Source organism: Eubalaena glacialis, chromosome 16, assembly GCF_028564815.1.
Source record: "Eubalaena glacialis isolate mEubGla1 chromosome 16, mEubGla1.1.hap2.+ XY, whole genome shotgun sequence".
Taxonomy (NCBI): Eukaryota; Metazoa; Chordata; class Mammalia; order Artiodactyla; family Balaenidae; genus Eubalaena; species Eubalaena glacialis.
The window spans coordinates 66,226,773-66,248,038 of NC_083731.1; the positions used below are offsets into that span (position 1 = coordinate 66,226,773).

At 40.3% G+C, this 21,266-nt stretch overlaps 1 long non-coding RNA gene across 7 annotated transcripts in view; it reads right to left on the reverse strand.

Moving 5' to 3' along the window:
• Positions 1 to 21,266, reverse strand: part of LOC133076138 (uncharacterized) — a 318,595-nt gene that overhangs the window by 174,600 nt on the left and 122,729 nt on the right. Inside the window, exon 4 of one of the 7 annotated variants that reach the window (XR_009697494.1) lies at positions 1,108 to 1,243. The exons of the other annotated variants lie outside the window; for them this stretch is intronic. This is a non-coding gene — a long non-coding RNA (uncharacterized LOC133076138). Of the gene's footprint in view, positions 1 to 1,107; positions 1,244 to 21,266 lie in introns of those variants that run through there. 7 annotated transcript variants of the gene reach the window in all.

Sequence of the window (21,266 nt, forward strand, 5' to 3'; positions counted from 1 at the left end):
TGACAGGTATCAGCTCCTTCGGAACTCTACATTTACATAAATATTTTTCTTTATGAAATTTCCAGGTTGAATTGGAAGGTGACAATGCAGCTTTTTTTTCATTCCATACACATCTCTACAGTATTGACAGAAATGAGCTGAACTTAATGAAATGAAATAATAGCTATTTAGCCTAAGAACTGAAGACAAAGACAAGATGGCAAATAAGATTCATTTCTTTCCCTGCTTCCTTTCTGGTTTTTCTCTCATTAATGTGAATAATTCACATACTTTACATTTTGAAAGGAATAATTACAGTAATCAGAATCTGACTTTTTATGAGCTATAAATTTGGAGAAGCTGTTTATTCCTACTGGCATCAATGTAATAACTAATAAGTATCTTTAATCTACCAATTAGATAGCATGTAGCTAATGACACAGAGCAACACTACCCTGTGTTGTTAATGTTGTCAATGTTATCAATGTTAAATGTGTAGGAATTGATAATATAGACTCTACCCCTGGTCTGAATGAGTTAGTTATACATTAAAAGCCCTAGAAAAGGATGACTTTTTAAAGTATACACTTTGAAATTAACAAAACAAAACAGAAATGAAAATGGGATATTTTGTTTGGGGGGGATGCTTTGTTCTTTCCAAGCATGTAACAGTTTGGGGGGATTAGTGGCTCTGTTTAGGGTACAGAGGATGCTAGACTGCCAACCCAGCAAAGATATTCCAATGAGTGAGGACCAGAGTGGAGAGTGGGGACCCCCTCATCCTCTAGTTCTATGAGGTGCAGAGGTTTTCAACTCTTCTGGTCAAAGAAGTAGCTTGACATTTGGACCCTATTTCCCACCTATGAAGCTATTTTCCTGTATTATCCCATATCATTTATTTGAAATAACATTTACTTTATTATTTTTTTTAAATTAATGAATTAATTTTTTTTTTTTTTTTTTTTTTGGCTGCGTTGGGTCTTTGTTGCTGCATGAGGGCTTTCTCTAGTTGAGGCGAGCAGGGGCTACTCTTCGTTGCGGTGCGCAGGCTTCTCATTGCGGTGGCTTCTCTTGTTGTGGAGCACGAGCTCTAGGTACATGGGCTCAGTAGTTGTGGCTCACGGGCTCTAGAGCGCAGGCTCAGTAGTTGTGGCACACGGGCTTAGTTGCTCCATGGCATGCGGGATCTTCCAGGACCAGGGCTTGAACCCGCGTCCCCTGCATTGGCAGGCGGATTCTTAATCACTGCACCACCAGGGAAGCCCTGAAATAACATTTACTTTAAATCCCATTTTAAATGCCCCATCCCTCCAGTAGAAAACAATTTTAGAACATGTATTAATGATTAAAAAGAAATATTACCCTGATATACAATTTTTTTCTGTGTATTTTAATTCTGATTACTCCCAAATACAAAGGGAAATATCTCAGGGGTAGCACAGGGTGTGAAGGAGGGAGGAGGGAATGTAGAAAGGAGATTCTTTACACCAAGGAAGAGAGGTATTTCCAGAGACAGACTCCACAAAACATAATGCATCTGAGCAAAGTGGTTTAACATTTCTTCCACTGCCAAGAAGGCAGTCTCAGACATATTTTCTTTAAAATGAAAGTCTTGGGTCATACCTAAAGTCCCTTCTAGCTCTTAATTTCCAGGATTCTAATGTTCCTGAATTTTGGCCTTGACTTTATTTAGCCCTTGCTTGGGTGAATTTGAATGATCCACTTGATTTCTCTCCAGCTACCCTACCTTTTCTCTTCCTCTGAAACAGAAGTATAACCAGTTGACTTTAGCTGACTGTCAGGAAAAAAATGGTCAAATTCTTAAAAGTGGGCAAAGGAGATGGCTGGGTGTTCACCCTGGGTGTGTGGGACATTGTCTGGCTGACCTCCAGGGATTACTGGATTCTACAGGAGTTTCTCCTTTGGATGGTTTCTATTGACTGGGCTATTTTGGAACTCTGTAGTAGTAGAATGAAGATGTAGAAAATTGAGAGTAATGCACACGATTCTTACCCATAGCAATGTAAATAAATTTTATTTGCTAGGTATACAAATGATTTTGGACCTATAGAAAAGGTTACCCCAAAGATTACATTTTATTGCCTCAACCCTCTTTGCATCTATTAGCAAATTCATTTCCACATTCCTGATTGCCTGATCTTCGAATTCTCCGGTAACATCTTATTGATTCCCCCTTTAAGTATAGAGACAAAGAAAATATTTGATTTCTGTTCAATTTATGTAAGAGTTATGATTTTATCATTTTGAAGTTATACTTGAGCAGCAATTTAGCTAATGAAATGTGTGTGTGTGTGTGAAAGAGAGAGAGAGAATTACTAAAACCCTCCTTGTTCATTTTGTTAACATTTGTAACCATAAGTAATCAGCTGCCCCCAGTGGGCTTTAGCTGTATCCACATTAAATCAGTATATTGAGTCTAATTTAGAAAGTTCATCATCACCTAGGTGAATTGCTCTGCAGTTTTACAGAGTTCAAGAAAGATCAGGGAAGCTGGCATTTAATGTAATTATAGAATAATTATTACCATTTGTAAAAAAATTCCAAGCATAAAGCAGCTACAACAAAACACTGTCTTCAAACTAGAGGGAGGTTGTAAAATGGCTAGTTGGTTCAATTGTCATTTCCTCCCACTCAAGGTGTTCAGTCCTTGAATCTTTCCCTTGCTTAGATGAGGAGCTGATTTCACAGGAGTCCTCTCAGTGGAAGAAGAAATGGTGAGAGATACTGATATTAATAGTTCGTGTAATGTGAATTTGAGAACGCTGAAAAAATTGTCATCCTATGTGGAAATCTTGTGTTCTTAAGAAAGCGCTGTAGTAAACAAGGTAATTCCAATTCAATCCTAGTCTTTTGTGAACTGCAAAAGGCATTAACCTCTGTTTTTGCTGCAGGCTTTCAAATAAATAAGTATGAGATAATTACCACTCATATTTTGGAATCAAAGACATTGCTGCTTCAGCTAATCTAACAGGAATCTAGTGAGAGAGTTTATACTCAATCTCGACTGAAGACAGGCATACCTGAACCCTTTTTAATTCAATCCAATCTACATTTCTCCTTAAAATGTATTAATATTGCATGTACCCTGTATAATCTTTATTCATACCTTCCTGAATTATCTGGGGATAGGCACAGATTACAAATTAACCTCCCACCACTATTCTCTTTCTGCTAATAGGTTTTTCATTCGCATATTAGATATTAAAAGTCAATTCTTACTGAAATGAAAACCTCATAAAACTATTTTCCCAAGTGGAAAGTGTGATAAAGTTAGAAGGTAGGCAAGAGATAAGTCTATTTTTCTTTGCTGTAATTACAATAGGATATATAAATTGTTGTTTGCAAAATCCATAATAAATGGAATTTGTGGAATCAAAATTTTTTATTAAGTAGAGATACTTTTTCTTTTACATCTTATTTCAAAAATCTTAGAATGTGATATTTATTTGTGTTTGTCCATTTTCTAACTGAATAAAATAGAAAATAGAGCTTACTCTTTTTTGATTACTGAGATCTTGCAACGTTATCCTGAATATTCTTGATCATTGAACAGTGATCACTAGCAAGGCAAAAGGATAGGAGACTGAGCAGAATCCAGGGCCATCATAAAACCGTGGGTCCTTTAGAGCTGTGCAGTCCATAACCTATGCAACTGTATCTTCCAGTCCTGGATACTGCTGGTCCTAACAGTGAGGACTGGACTACAGGCAAAATGAAAGCGTGAGCCCGCTTGGGATGATCAGATGTCAGAGATTCCTGGATTGATCTGCATTATAATCTTCAATACAATCTTTAATACAATCTGCATCCTTCACCCAGCAATGTGCAAAACTGGCTCATACTAGCTCCTAGCCTGAAGAGAAAGGGATGGAAATATCCCTAGGGCAAAATGCATTCCTACCCTGATACAGTTGAATAATAATTTGCTGTTGATACAATTGAATAATAATTGGCTCTGGCCAGCATTGCTACTTTCCTCTCTCACAGCTGTCAAGAAATGCCACAGAGGAATAAAGACACTCCCACCTCCAACCCCGTCAACTTGGGAAGGCCCACCATACAGTCTGGAAGGGCCTGAGCAAATCATCAGCCCCATGTGGTGATGTCCTTGGTTGTGTGGCCTGGTGTAGGAAATACAGGGGATGGGGGGTGTGGTGGGGAAGTGGGTAAGGAAGCTGCATCTACCACGAGCTCACTGCAGGATCTCCTGCTCTGTGCAGCAAGTTTCTTAGAGCTAAATTCTTGCTTGTATCATTTAAGGAAAGGAATTTATATTGCTTGCCTCTGTCTGTGGACAACATAATGTCAGTCACTATCCCCCTGAGACAACCACCCACCAGCACATCCTTGGAATTCAAATCAACATCAACAACATCATCTACATCCCTGATAGGAAGTTTTGTTGTCATTTGTTCCTTTGTTTTAAAATACAGAGTAGAAAATGAGGGCAGGGGAAGCAGAGGAAAAAGGAGCCTTGTTATTTGACTGCTACAATTAGTTAGATTCCTCTTAATGGAGGTTTTACATATTCTTTTTTCTTTCTTTCTTTCTTCTTCTGCAAGATTGACTCTGGCTGTCGCAGCTCATAATTATGGGCCTGTCCTCAGTGACATAAGATATTGATTTGCCTCCTTTAAGCAGTAAATTCTTAATGACAGAAATTATCTCTCATCGATTTCTTTTGTATGATGCCCAGCATATGGCTGAGACACAAAAAAGAATTCTGTATATGTTTTGATTATGTGAGACGATTTAGAACAAGTCATTTAACTTTTCAGTTTTGCTGTCTATGATAAAGAAATCAAAAATAATTGTGGGGCTTCCCTGGTGGCGCAGTGGCTAAGAATCCGCCTGCCAATGCAGGGGACATGGGTTTGAGCCCTGGTCTGGGAAGATCCCACATGCCGCGGAGCAACTAAGTCCGTGCTCCACAACTACTGAGCCTGTGCTCTGGAGCCCGCGAGCCACAACTACTGAGCCTGCATGCTACAACTACTGAAGCGTGCCTGGAACCTGTGCTCCGCAACAAGAGAGGCCACCGCAATGAGAAGGCCGCGCACCACAACGAAGAGTAGCTCCTGCTCGCTGCAACTAGAGAAAGCCCGTGCGCAGCAACAAAAGACCCAATGCATCCAAAAATAAACAAAAATTTAAAAAATAATTGTGAATAAAATGTTTTAAGAACTGTACCCTTAATTATAGGGTTATTGGCTGTATTAATTTATGCAGCTGCTAGCAAAAGGCCTGGTAGAGAGCAGGTGACCAAGAAAGGGTCATTGTAATTATTAATATTATTATTAACATAAATTGGAAATGCAAAGATTAGCCTTGAGAGCTTATAACTAGGTGTGATGCCATGTACCAATCTAAGGATGAGGAGACCCTCATAGGGGGAAGGTCTTACTCACCTCCAGATCTGGACATACCCTAGAGGAGAAAAGAGCAGCTTAGAGTTGGAATAATAGTCAAAACTAATGGCTTCAACTTCTTAGGTATCTAATATATGTCCTTTATCTTCATCCCATTTAACGTTTTTAATAATGCTGCAAAGTAGTTATTTCCCCCATTCTTCAGACAATTATTTTTAGAGCAGTTTCAGACTTACAACAAAACTGAGAGGTAGGTACATAGATTTCCCATATACCCTCTACCCCTACACGTGCATAGCCTCCCCCAATATTTCCCATGTTTTAGTAAGTAAGCTGAAGACCAACAACTTGTCCACATTCCATAGCTAATAGGCAGTGAAGTTGGTCAAAGAAATCTAGACCTGTTCACTCTAGGCCCTAGATTTTTCCTTTTCAACTTGAATGAAAAGAGGCCATCCAAAACGTCTATATGCAGGACCCCAAAGTAAAATATAAAAAGACAACAGGCCTCCCTACTTATTTATATCTATTTGTAATCTCCAACTTGAATTCCTATTCTCAAACAGTATTGTTTGCACTCACCGATGGAAGACTAGAACCTCAGCCATGCTTAACCCAGAGGAAAAGAGGCATCTAACCATGCAAAGAGGAAAAAAATCTGCCATAGAAGACAGTCCTCTAGGTAAGCCAATTCCCACCCAGCATCCATAACCAGCCTTCCCCACTGGAATAGGATTTCTCCTATGATTCCAGTCTTCACAGTTTCCCTTTTGCCAAAATTCTACTGCACCAAGACCTCATACTCCAGCAGTCTTAAAACTATATGGTCTTTTATTACTTGTTAATTAGAATTAAAAGATAGAGGTGGCCATAGATCACATACATAAATTGAATTATTTACAGATAGAAAAATAGTGCTTCTTGTGTGCCGGACTCATCTTCCTAAACAGATTATAGGTTCATTAAGGGCAGGGACTATGTCTTACTCACCTTTATGGCCCATCCCCTCTGCACTGCCACCCACTGGCTCTAACATAGTACTTAGTACATGGTGGGTACACAAAATATACTACTAGGTGACTAGATCACCTAGCATATTTTACCTGGCTTCCTTTACCAGATTGTAGCTCCAGAGAGCAGGAATCTTGCCTGCCTTAGTCACTGTTGGCACATAGTACACACTAAATAAAGATTCATAAAATGGTTGTTTTATTGAGCCCTTACTAGATGTCAGACATTGGCCTAAGTGCTTTAATCCTTAAAATAACCATGTGAGATACAGAAAGACTTTTCCTCTAAATCCACTTCTTCTCTCAGCTAGAGATGTGTAACTGCATCATGGAAGCCAAGAAGGCTTAGCTGCCATCAATTCTCCAGTAATCATTGGACCACTCAATAGGAAAAGTCATGACTGGCTTAACCTGGTGCCCCTTAATGTTCACTAGACATTACCTGGGATTATTTTCAACAGTCCTTCAGAGTCCAGAACTCTAAAGATGGAAATCAACAACCAAAACAGAGCAATGTAATGTCAATATGCAACATGAAATATTTATATTTTTATACATGTGAATTTTCTCATGTAGAAATATACATGCAATCTACACAATACTTTACAAATAATAACTATATTTTGAATACATAAATATATATATAATTTAATTTATAGTTTTAATTTTCAATAAATTATCTTTGGCCAATAAACAGTCCTTGTTTGTGTTTCTCTGTAACCTACAACCAATCAGAGATTTAGAAGATACTAAAGTAGTTACCAAGTTCATTAGGATTTAAGTCCAAGCTTCAGTTCACTGAAATTCACAGATATGACATGGTCATTAAAGAGGCAGGAACCCAGAATACAAAAGTCAGTTCTATCTGGAGGAACAAAGCAGTTCAAAGGTAAAAAGAGTGGGAAGGGCTTTATGGTTAGCATTAAGAAATCTGGTCAGTTCTTTCCTATGTGCTTCATGCAGTCAAGACATAAAGGGCAAACCAAAGAAACCATGGTGATTAAGGACTGTTTTTCCTCAGTTACCACTAGAAGGCTGACATGTAAATGATACATAATCCAGTGTAATTGACTTTAATTTACTTAATATTACAAGGAGACATAATATAGCTATGACTCATCTTAGTGTAATCAATTTCTGGTTTCTGAAGATACAATAAACAAAAAATGACTTTTTGTTTGGTCTGTAACACCCATAGAAGAGCTCACGGAGATTCAGACACTTCTGTTCCCAGGAGCCTCTTGAATCAATTTTTTGTCTTTGTTGGTTCTCCTTCCTTCATTCTTCCTCAATGAATGCATTTGAACTCCAGGTCTTTCCTGTGCTTGTGTGTGTGTGGTGGTAGGGATGGGTGACAAAAGGAAAAGTCAGTCCTTTCTGGATTTCATTTAAATGAAAAAAAAAAAAAATCTGCTGCTTATTTAGGTACTTGGCTGAAGGGAGAGGCAGGAAGACAGTACAATTCCAGCTCACATTTAATGAGTATCTGTGCTGTGCCAAGCACCTTCCTCAATTTGCATATAACGAAATAAAGCTCAGAGAGGGTGTGAACTTGCCCTTGCTCCCACAGTCTGTGTAAGTGTATATGCAAGAATCTGAACCCCAGGTCCCTGAATTCCAAGCCCATGCTCTTGTAGCACATGGTCTTGCCAACTTTCTTCTCTTCAGAAGGATTGGGATTCTGTTCCCTTTGAGTAAATGTGTTGACTGTAAAAGAATCATTCCACTTTCTCATTTTTCCAAGTGAAAAAATAGACAAATCACCCTCTCTGCAACCTTCCTGTATTAGTTTCCTATTGCTGCTGTAACAAATTGCCACAAAATCTTAGTGACTTAATACAACACAAATGTATTCTCTTGAAGTTCTGGAGACCAGAAGTCCAAGGTAAGTCTGATGGAGCTAAATAAAATCAAGGTGATGTCAAGGCTGGTTCCTTCTGAAGGCTCCAGGGGAGAATCCGTTCCTGGGCTCTTCCAGCTTCTAGTGTCTGCCGGCATTCCTTGGTATGTATCACATCGCTCCAATCTCTACTTCTGTGGTCACATTGCTTTCTCCTCTTCTGTGGTCAAATCATCACTGCCTTGTTCTCATAAGGACACTTGTGACGGCATTTAGGGCCCATCCTAATAATCCAAGATAATCTCCCTGCCTCAATATCTTTAATCACATCTGCAAAGTCCCTTTTTCCATATAAGGTAACATTCACAGTTTTGGGGGATAGGGACATGGATATCTTTGGAGGCCATCATTTACTCTCCCATACCATTCTTTTATTCTGACCACTCCAAGAATATAAATTCAGTGGTATGAAATGGCAACTATCTATCTCTACAGAAAGTATTTTAAGTTTTGAACCTCCATGTCCACTGAGGGTGGAAAACCAAATCTTGCTTTGTTGCTCTCTAGGTAGTTTGGGTCTTTCTCAGCTGCATTTTGCATTTGGTACCCTCACCATGAGTTTATTACTTAATGCATTAAAGAAGAACACCACCTTGACTGAGCCTGGTCGTGAATCAGATAAATAATCATAAAAACAGTTTAAAAAAGACACCTTCTTTTAAAATTGCCCATTTTATGTAAATCCTTGCATTAATCTGATTGCATGTTTCATCATTTAAATGTGGCAGCACTCAGCCTATTCCCTTTTAAAAAAATCTTCGATCTCTCACCATTACCTGCAGGATAGAGTGTGAATTTTCAGATCAACAATCAGGGCCTTGGATAGTTTGTCCTATCCTCCTGGTAAGCTGGCTCTTCTCTAGCCTCACACCACTGTGGAAGGTTGCAGGAGGATCTCAGCACATCACATGCGTGGGGTGAGACCTCAGCCTTTCTGTCCCTGTTGGTCTCCACTCACACTATAAATGGCCTAAGACGCCTGACAAGGGAATGTGACAATTAGAGCTGCTCATCTGCCTCCACTGAGAGAGCGTCAGCACCAGCCTCATCATGCCGCATGTCCTATCCGTGTTCATCGCAGTCACTCCCCTGAAACCTGAAACCCGCACACCACCCATGATCGCCCAGACTCCCATCCATGCGGGGCCCTGCTTGTCACCTAATCTGACTCAAGCTCCCACTGCTTTTCAACAACTCAAGCCTTCAGTATGCCCATGAAAGGCACTGTCTGCAATCAGCAAAGTATTCCATAGCCTCAACCTTCAACCTTGCCTTTGAAAAGAAGGGAGTTGCTGGATCTAGAGTACCTTCATTTTTATCTTTACCAGATATTGTAAACTGTTCTCCAAAAAAAAAAAAAAAAAGGTACCAATCTCTTTTGAACGCACGTCAATCAAGCATTTGTCTTCACTGCATTCAAATGACTCTTGACATGTCACTGTCCACATTCACATTGACTGCCAGATCCAGAACTCAGTTCTGGTGCTCTTTTTTGCTCATTAGAGCGCCCCCCAAGTTTCAGCCTTTCTCTCCCTTCACTGTATACTCATTCTCCAGAGGATTTCATTCAACCTTATAGCTTGAAATACCATTTACATACAACTCCAAAATTGTTATCTACAGCACCAACCTGTCTCTGAAATCTATACTTAGATAACAAGTCCACTCCTGATTATCACTAATTGGTTGATTCTCTCCCAGTGTTCCCATCTCAAAATTACCAATCATCCAGTAGGCACAGTCAAAATTTTTGGAATTACCCTTGATCTTTCTCTTATCCCCTGTATCTAACCCATCAGCAAATCCTATCAGCTTTACCTTCAAAATATATCCAAAATTCAACCTTTCCTCACACCTCCACTGACACACCTAGTACAAGCCTAGATGAAAACTGGAGAGGCAATTTAGGGAAGTGGATGGAGCATGAACTCAAATCCCAGCTTTGTCATGTATGTTCCACCTCTACACGCTTCAATTTCCTCATCCATAAGGTGGGGATTATCATAGTAAATTCCTCATAGAGTTTTGTTGGGGTTAAATAAGTTAATACATGTGAAGCACTTAAAACGGTAACAGTACTCTGCCTGTTATCATCATCATAGCTATCATCATCATCACAATGGCCTAATAATTATTATCCCTGCTTCTGCTTAAGACTTCCTTACTCTCTAATAGAATTATCTATTCTTTTCATAGAGATTATCAATAAAATCAAAAGTTGGTTCTTAGAAAAGATCAACAAAGTTTACAAACTTTTAGCTAGAATTATTAAGAAAAAAAAAAATAGAAGACTTAACTAAAATCAGAAATGGAAGTAGGAACATTAAGACTGACCTTAGGTGAATAAGAAAGATTATAAGAGAATACTGTGAGCAACTGCATGCCAAAAAATAGGATAACCTAGACAAAATGGACAAACTCCTAGAAACATACAAATTACCAAAATGGGCTTAATAAGAAATAGAAAATCTCAGCAGACCATCAACAAGTAAAAAGATTGCATCAGTAATTTTAAAAAATTCCCAATAAAGAAAAGTCCAGAACAAGATGGTTTCAATAGTGAATTCTATGAAACTTTAAAGAAGAATTAATACCATTTCTTCTCAAACTCTTCCAACAAATAGAAGAGGAGGAAACACTTCCTCACTCATTCCATAGAGCCAGTATTACCTTGATGCCAAATCCAGACAAAGACATCACAGGAAAGAAAACTATAGACCAGTATATAAATACAGATATAAAAATTCTCAACAAAATACTAGCAAACTGAATTCACAGCATATTTAATAAAGACTATACACCACGACCAAGTGGGGGATGGCTTTTTTTCACTCAGAATTCCTTGGAGATTCATCCAAGTTGTCACATCAATAACTCTTTCCTTTTTATTGCTGAGTAATATTCTGTGGCATCGTTGTTCCACAGTTTGTTTAACCATTTATCCATTGAATGACAGTTGAGTCGTTTCTAGTTTTTTTGTCATTATGAACAAAGTTGTTATGAATACTCATGTTCAGTTTCTGTATAAATATGTTTTCAAGTCTCTTGGATAAGTGCCCAAGATTGCAAAAAAAAAAAAAAAAGACTTCCTTACTCTCTGTACTTCATATATCAGTCAAAGGGATCCTTTTAAAGCATAATCATGTCATTAACACCCCAAGCTCCCAAATGGCCTCCAAGCACAGTTGGAATAAAATCTAAAGTCTTTATCCAGTAGAGCTATGCCTTGCCTACCTCTCTGATACCATATTCTAGTACTCTCCCTTTGCACATTATGCGTTGTTCATTTCAAATTCAGAAATCATGCTGAAACTTCAGAGCTTCAGCACTTGATGTTTCCTCCACTTCAATGACTTTCCCCAAATATTTGTGTGGCTCTTTCCATCACTTCATCCAGGTCTGTGCTTAAATGGTACATCATTAATGAAGACTTCCTTGATCTCATTCCCCAAAATAGTAGTTCTTATTAGGGCAGCCCAGAAATTTCTCTCTTTCCCCTTTTCTTACTTTATTTTTCTTCATGGCACTCACCACTTCCTGGTATTACTATGTATTCATTGTTGCTGTTTTTTATTAACTATCTTGCTCACTAGAAAATAAGTTCCTTTTAATCATGACTCATTTTGTCTATAATTACACTCTCCATGCCCAGAACAGTGCCTGGCAGGTAATAAGAATTCAGTAAGTATTTGTTGAATAAATGGATGAACCTTATCTCTTGCAGTTTCTCAGTGCAAGTCCTCTGCTCTAGGTAGATGGGTTACTTGCTGTCTCCTGCGTCTACTTTGTCCATACTGCCTCTGTTCTTGTCCTTCTGTTCTACCACTGTTGGAAAACCCTTCCCAACCACTTCCAAATATTACCTATCCTTCCAAATATTACCTATCTTTAAAGGCTCATTCAAGCCTCACCTCTTTCATGGAACTATTCTCAGTGAAAGACAACAAAATCCACACCTTCTGAAAACCTATTTTATTCATTATATATGTCCTTTATATATATTCTTAATTTTTTCATTTACTAGTTATGTGTAGGGTTAACTACACATTAGTTAACTATTCTAGTTACCTTCAGGGTTAACTATTTCATGTGTCTTTGACTTTACACTCTTCCAGAGAGAGTTTTGAGTCCTTCCTCTGCCCAAAATTTCCCAAATATCCCACATATACGTTTATGATAAATACTTTTGAATCAATGAATGAAAAACTAAATTAAAAGGTACCCTAGTAATGTGAGTGATAAACTTTCAACAAACTAGTTCCCAGTTTTAGATATATTTCAAACTTTAAAGAGGAAACTACTAAAATTAAGGTATCTTTTCTACCTGATAATTTCTTTCATTTTTCATGACCCAAGTCATGCATCACATCCTCAATCCACTCATTTATATAGTAATGTTATTTATTTGAGAACTTCTGTACTCTCCTCACAATGTTCCATTTCATAGATGAAGAAACTGGGTCTCAGAGGGGTTAAGCTCATATTCTAAAGGGGTAATAGAAATATAAACAGATAATTACAAAACAATGTGATGTATTGTATAGAGAAATTTATGGGCTGTCCTAAGGACAGTGAGGAAAATGCACTCAACTCTGCCTATCATACAGGAGCGTGGTATGGTCAGAGAGGATTCACAGATAAAGGTGATCTCAATTGCAGTTTGATGAATAAATGGAAATTACCTAGACAGGTGAAGAAGCCAAGGAAATAACACATGCAGAAGTTCAGTGGCATGGCAACAGAGAGAAAAATTTCAGTGTAGTGATGGGAGCTAATCCTTCTCACCGCTGCCACCACTCTTTGCAAATGCTTCTGTCACAAACATCATACAGTATTCTGACTGTGAGTTCAGGAGTCAGTTTCCATTACTAGATACTGTTCTTTTCCCTTGTATAACTCCCTTTGTGCCCAGCCCTGTGCCTGACACTGAGTTCACATTCCTTAATTTCGAGCTGCTTATGTGGCTAACGAGACTGCTAGCTGGATAGACACATGGAGATGCCATTTCCGGCTTGGCCCCTTTTACAGAATTTCCCTGTAAACAGACATCTCTCAGTGGCAGCCACAGGGTGATCTGGACAGGAAGGAAGACATTACCAGACATGTGGTAGAATTGAGCAAGTTCTGAGCCCTTGGAAAGAGCACAGCCAGTTACCAGGTCCTGGAGGATGTTCTGCCCTTGAAGTGCTTCATCTACAGTAGTCCCTCATCCAAGCCTCTGTGTATTGCAACATAATAATAATCAAAATAATAATAATATTTAGATTGAGAAATAACAAGATGTGATTAGAAAATCACTTTGAAATACCTGAATTGGAAGATGTCATGCAGGATAAAATATACCTATTCTATGAAAAGTAAAGAATCCAAAATGCCCTGCTTCATGAATTAAAGTATCTTTCTATTTTCTAATTCCTTTCCTTTTAACTGCAGGGGTGACTGCTGGCAAGCTCTGCCCTCCACTGCCAGCTTCCGAACAAAGCCAAGAAATCAACATCATAATCATGCATTGTTTCCATAGCAAGCAATCCTGTAGCTCCGAGCAAAACAACACTTTCTAGATCCTGCCAGAGTGTATGTGGCAAAGAAAGATTAATTAGCCTCTCACTAATTGACAGTATTTCCCTTCACCTCTGCTTGGGCTTGATGTGAGTTTAAATGTCTCTATTTATGTGCCTGAGGCTGACTGAACACGTACAAAATTTAAAGCCCCTTCCCAAGTATCAGAGATGCCTAGGACCTGGGTTCCCTTTCTTTAAACGGTAGAGATGTCAGAAGAAGGCTTAAGGTGGTGATGAGTCCTTGGAGGCAGGCAGAAGTAGCCTAAGAGACCTGAGGTAGAGTTCTAGTTCTTTAAGAACCAGTCACATGGCTGGCAAACTATGCCTCACTTCTTTGGACTTCTCTTCTTGCTCAGGTGTTAGCTTAGATCGGTGGTTTTCTATCTTGTTTCCCAGAGTCCTAGGAGTTCCAGAGTTCCCTTAGGGATCTCCTAGACTCTCGAGCAGTGCTGTTCAATAGAGATTTCTGCTATAATGGAAGTGTTCTATATCCACGCTGTCCAATAAGTTTGCCACTTGCCACTAGAGGCTGTTGGGTGCTTGACATGTGGCTAGTGAGACTGAGAAACTGAATTTTACATTTTATTTCATTTTAATTAATTTAAATTTAAATAGCCCCATGTGGCGCACAGCTTCCATACTGGACCATGTAACTCTGGAGGGTTTGAGTTGGGGTCTAAATGGACAGGGTCCAGGATTTGCCCCACTCCTGCCAATCAGAACACATCTGCCTTTCTCTGTTTCCAGTAATATGCTTCCATGATGGCTTCCCTGAATAAAGCGTTCATAGCTAAAGAGCATTTGAAAACCGCTAGACTAAAGGCCCTTAAATCTTGAAAGTTTCTAATCCCATGGTTCTAATCTCCCTTTGTAATCAACAAGGACCACACTCTCTCTAGTGTGGAGTGGAGATAAGACAGCCTACTCTATTGTCACACCCCATTTTGCCCGGCTTGAGGGAAGATGCTAATGCAGCTTGATGTGGTCTCTGCACTGAAGAGCATCCTGGCTCCTTTGACGGATGTTCCCAGCTGCTCCATCCAAATTGCTCCCCGGGGGCTGCTCATGGATGGCTCTTTGTGGCTTTTGCTGGTCCTAGAGACTCAGACCACAGAGAAAAAAAGGATCCAGAGGCCGGAAAAAAAATCCAAATGAAGTTAATTTTCTCAGCCTGTTAAGTCTCTATTCTCACACAGCTGCGAAGGAGGGGCCGAGGGTTTCCCAAGTGAAAGATGCCCAGACCTCTGTCAAAGCCATCCCAGGATGCCCACCTCCAGAAACAAGGCCTAAGGTGACTGTTGCTCCCAGGGTTGGAGCTGGGTGGTGGCGAGTGCTGTGTGCGCCTGCTGGGGGAGGGTGGTCAAAGCAGAGACCGTGAGTTGCACGTGGTGAGGTCTGGGGTGACCCTGTCAGGCTGTGAGCCCTGAGATGGGAGCCCAAGGAGGTCACCGTGTATGAATCTCACCTCAATAAAGCATTTTTGTAAGAAGAACAAGAAATGAGGTTTACAGCATTTCACATCCCAGAACTGCCTACGACATCTGTAAACCACACAAAATAAAGCTTGTCTCATAAAAGGTGCCAATATCTCTGGCTGTAACTCTTGAAGGGAAGGGAGGGAAGTATTACACAGTTCCTGGAGTGGTCCTGTGGTGAGGAGTTGTAGGAAAGGAATGTGGAGGCCTTCCTCACGGAGGCGAAAGCTCACACAGCTCCTTCAATTTCACATCCCCAGACTCCCTTCGAAGCTTCCCCCCAAGACAAAGGTAAGCGACTACCAGTAACCTTCCAGAAACCTTTTGTAAGAGGAAATGGCTGTAATTTTCCATCTTTCTCAACCACACTAAAACAAACGGTGGTGCCTGTTAAAGTTCAAGTCAATATTTTAACCAAAGAATACAATTGAGAGAACCACATCATCGAACATTTTTCCAACCCACATTCTCACTTAGAGCAGAAATGGTTGACAGCAGTCTTGTCTTCTGCCGGGTGTTTGGGTGAGGACTTTGTGGAAATACAGAGTGTGGCATTTTGAGGAGGACTTGCTGTTAGAGTGTCACTTCTTGGCTTTATCACATTTCTAGTTGTCTCTTCTTATCAGTATGTTAAATTGCTCTCACCAAGAAAATAGGCATATTTTGTATATGGTGCCCCATCCCTGCATTCAGCAGCCCCATGCTTATTCTTGAAGGGCTGGATAATGCTGTTTTCTGTCAGTAAGGAGGTGACTGGAAAGACCAGGGTCTCTCCACAGTGAGAACACACTTAGGCCCCTTTGCTCAGTAGCTGTGCTGGCTGCTTTGGGGGTGTTCCTGCTGGTGGCTCAGTTTCTAGGGGCCTGGTTTCTGAAGGAGATACGGAAAGTTAGGCTGCTGATGTCCATCAGCTACTAGCTATGCTGCCCTGTGGAAGCTGGACTTCTGCACGTCCAGCTCAGCCCTGTTTGAAATCCCACACGCCAAATAAAGGGCAGTGTATTCTGCCTTGGTTCTGAGTTCACTATTCCTAAAAGATGTAGGACAATTGCACAGTCTACCAAAAAAAGATTCTAGACCTGATTACAAGTCAAAAACTCTAACAGAGCTTTGAAACACCTTGTGGTAATAAGTGCATGTCAAGTCTGGGGTTACCTTCTAGAGACTTTCTTTTGTAGTGTGAATATCTCTTTATTATGGGTTGTAGCCAAAGGGTCACAATTAGGTAAAGACAATTTAGAACTAAAGGGTCCACATGGCTCATTACCTTCCTCTGAGCCATAGACCTCTGGTTTAATAAATCCAACCCACAGGGTAGGAATTATTTCTGAGAAAAGTCTGTGCCAGTGTTGGACTGGGAACACCTCTTTATGTCCCTTACACACTGAAGCACTTACTCTCTTCCAACTGTACAAATAAGCTCCTTGGAATCATTTCCCAGGATTTACTGAAATGATAAAAGTGGAAGCTACTGAGATTTTACAATAAAAGGAGAAATCTCAGGTTTAAAAAATATAAAACTTTTTTTTTCCCCAGTTCCATTAAATTACCTATATCCTCACAGGACACAACAGAGGATCTTGCTTGACACCTGCCTGGAGTCACATGAAATTTATTCTCCCGATTGTTCTCAAGGACGTGATTAATGATGAGTCAGAAAGTCTCCATGCAGGAAGTCTATTCTTTATGACTTTGACCTACTTTTCTGAAAATGGACTCAGAGAAGAGAGTGTCATTCAAAATGCCTGGAAAAGAGAGCCTTAACCTGATTATTACAACCCCAAGGACTTGGGAGAGGGAGACTTCATGACCAAAAGCAGAAGTAGGAGTTTGGATTAATGTGAAGAAAAAGTAGTTAAGCAGTGGAACATACAATTAAGAACACAAAACAAAACAAAACCCAACAAGCAAGTGGAAGGAGAGCCAGTTAGCAGGACACTATGGCGGTGTCTGGGTAATGATGTAAATACAGGCTGAACAGCCTCCTTACTACGAGCCTGTGAGACAATTAGGATAGAGGCTCACTCAAGAAAGCAAAAGAGCTAGAGCAACTTGTAATTAAGAAAAACCAAGCTGCTTGGGAGGCAGCACTGGGCTATGGTTTGTTATCTTAACACTCACCACCATAATAGCATACGTTTCTCTATTTTGTAGAATGCCATCCCGTCAGTAAGATGTACACTTTATTTTCAAAGGGGTTTATGTTTGCCTTTTCCATGGATGCAGTACTTCCTTTCACGATTATTTAGCTGCTCGGGACATGTGCAAATGTGAACAGAACTACCACAGCACTGCCAAGGGCTTGGCTGCCTCACTGGGCACCCCACTTGGTCCAGGATGTTCCTTCAATCATCCTTCTCATGTAGATTTTTCCCCCAATGAACTCCTGCTTCTTTTTTCCCACTCTTCCATGCCATGTTGGGGATATAAGCAACCATAAAGAGTGCCTGATGCGGACCAACCTCAGCCCAGTGTGGGGAGGCTCAGAGATGGCAGCCATCACTCTCCTGCTGCACAAGGACAACTGGGGAGACAAGGAGAATCTTCATGGAGCCCCAACAAGTTAGCACAGAACATAATAAAATCCGGAGTTGAGTGTCACAAGCCAGAAGGAACTATATAGCAATTTGGAGGAAGAGGGTGTCAGTGAGAGTGAAAATGACCAAGCTTGATTCCTGGGTAAATAGAGGCAACAGGACACAGAGAGATGAAGTGTGTGGCTTTGGAGCCAGCCAGATGGCACTGAAGGAGTCACTCAGAGTCTCCAAGCTTTACTGCCCTTACCTTTTTAAAAAAATAAATAAATAAGGGAAGTAATACCCACCCCACCATGTACTAAGGATGAAATTAAATAATTTATGTAATATGCTCAGCACAATGTTTGGTTCTTGGTAATTACACAATAAAGAAGACAATTATTATGGAACTTTAGCTGGACCTAGAAATTTAAGTAAGATTAAGATAGATGGATAGGGAAAAGGATCATATTCCAAGCACAGAACATACAGGAAATATAGTACACAGTTCTCACACATATGTATGTTCAGTTCTTACCCCTGTATATGCTCAAGAAAGACCTTTTTAAAATTTGTAATAATTTTATATTTATTAGAAAGTTGCAAAGATATTACATGCTCTTTAGCTAAAGGTATGATGGCAATCATGTTGCAATATATAAAAGTATCAAATCAATATACTGTACACTGTAAACTTACACAGTGTTACATGTCAAATATATTTCAAGAAGGAAGGAAGGAAGGAAGGAAGGAAGGAAGGAAGGAAGGAAGGAAGGAAGGAAGGAAGGAAGGAAGGAAGGAAGGAAGGAAGGAAGAAAGAAAGAAAGAAAGAAAGAAAGAAAGAAAGAAAGAAAGAAAGAAAGAGAAAGGAAGGAAGGAAGAAAGAAAGAGAAAGAAGGAAAGAAAGAAACAAAGGAAGGAAGGAAGGAAGGGAGGAAGGGAGGGAGGGAGGAAGGAAGGAATGAAGGAAGAAAACATCAGGTAAATAGAACTTGAGGGGCATTCTATAGACTGCCTGACCAGTGCTTCTGAAAACAAAGTAATGATAACGAAACTTGTTTTTAATGATCCAATGATTGGAGGCAGCAAGAAGAAGAGCTTGTTCCTGTAATGCTGAAAGGATCCCTGCATAAATTTGTGACGAGGGCTGACGAGTAGGCCAAGGGTAGGAGGTGTTAGGGAAGAATAAGCTAATTAAACACATTTCTTGTATTACCCTACACTATGCCCACCCTATATCAGCATGATAACCTACGAAGTTGACATAAAAGGATAAAGACTCTGAGTACCTTCTCCCTATTCATGGAACCCCATGGCTTCATTGATCCCGTTGCCCAAAGTTCCCCAAAGTTACAGAACCAGGAACATTCACACATAGAGGGGACGTGTCTGTTTCTGAGGAAAAATCTTAGGGTTTCTTGAGAAAGCTAGCTGGTCTATTAAATCATTTTAATAAGTAAGTTACTGATTATCTACTATATAGAATGTGTGCTAGAAATATAATAGTGAGTAAGAAAACCATAGTCTCTTCCTTCACATATTTTAGAGTCTAATGGACTACAGATGTAAATTAAATAAGTACGCAAATACAAATTTATGAATTGTGAAAAAGCCTATGAAGGACAAATTACATGGAGAAGTAAGAACATGTATGGGATCTGATCTGGTCAGGGAAGTGGGGAAGGACATCTATGAGGAAGTAACTCTTGGGGGCAGATCTGAAGGATTCAGGGGAATTCAATGGGGAATGGGAAAAGTGGTCCAGATTGAAGGAAACACAAATGCAGCAGCCCCAAGGCAGAAGGGAACAGAGATGGTCTGAGAAACTGAAAGATGACATGGCCAGGTGGCAGATGGCCAGGTGGCAGACACCCAGAGAATAAGGGTGAGAGATGCAGCTAAAGATGAACACAGAGGCCGTGTTAAAGATTGTGACTTTCCTAAAAGCAACATGGGAAGCCATTGAAGTATTTCAAGGTCTCCCAGGCTTGGTGGGGAGAACATATTGAAGTGGAACAAGACTGAAAATGTGGAGACCAAAAGTCTCAAGAGTCCTGGAGAACAAATCAATTTTCACTGCAAAGTAAAGGAGCTGTTACAGTGGAGGATTACTGGACTGAATGTCAATATTATGACATAGTATGAGTGTGTTTCGTGTTTGGTAATTGCAATCATTGTTGCTTTTGTTGTGGTCATCCATTTACAATGCTTGGTGTCAGTTTATTTATCTTTTGTAAAAATAAAATACAGTGTGTGTGTGTGAAAAAAAAAAAGAGTCCTGGAGAGCAAGGATGCTAGCTTGACAGAGGGTGACAGTGCTGGTGATGATCAGAGGCGAGCAGACTTGAGAGAGATTTGGGAGGTAGACTCAGAAAGATGTGGGGATAGACTACCTATTGGAGGTGAACAAGGAAGCAAGACAAATGTGACAAGGAAGGCCAATGACCTGAGAGGCTACATAGTCAGGGGAAACCTTGGGTAAACAGGGACCCAAGATTTTCCAAGGGGAACAATGGAGAAAAGCAAGGAAGGGGGAATCTACAATCTAAAGGGAATTCTCTGGCCTCCTCTGCTAAGAAAGTGCTAGAGTGTCCTGGGAGACTGAGAAAGAAGGCTGGCAGTGAGAATATCGGGGCCTGCCCACCAGTGGGGCAGAGAGAACAGGCTTGGAAGAGGTCTTAGAGGTGGTGGGGCACACGGCGGGGCAGTTCTTTGAGGGTCTGACAAGTGGCCACTAGAAGCGTTCAATGTGGCCAACACATGTCAGAGGAAGGTCACAGGCTGGTTTGTGGCTCTCAGAGCAGGAAAGTCTCTTTTCCACCAGGGACTGTACCTGCCCTAGCTTTATACTTGTTGCCCTTCAAGATGGGGTGAGCTACTAGAAGATCCTTGGTACTTGCTAACAATTACATTAAAAAAAAATTTAATGTTGTACTTACAAGATTTCCAAAGCACCGAGCTGGAAACATTCACAAGTGAGTGGGGATTTCCCCAGGTCACTAAGAGCATCTTCAGGACAAGACCATACCTTGTGTATCTCTGCATCCATAGTGTCAAGCACGACTGAGTGAATAAATGAGTCCTGGTTTTAGGTTGGGGTAACAAGTACACTGCAGAAGACCTCAGGCGAGAAATAAATCAGTAGATGAACTTGGCAAAATTGAAAATAACTTCCAGTACTGTTTGTGTGTGGGTGTGTATGACAACCTAGAAGCCTGGTGAAATAGGTCCACGAAGGCTGAATTCATCCCCGTTTCCATCTGTTGCTTACTTTCTTTCCTCCAAGCTGGAATAAAGCCACGAAGAAGAGCCAAGGACTAACTCCCAGATGAAGCTAATGCTCCTTAATGCACAGAGGCTGGTTTGCCCTTTCTCACTGGCAGCTTTCAGAAGAACTGCATCATCAGCTGATGACAGTCTTGTCCTGCTCCTCCT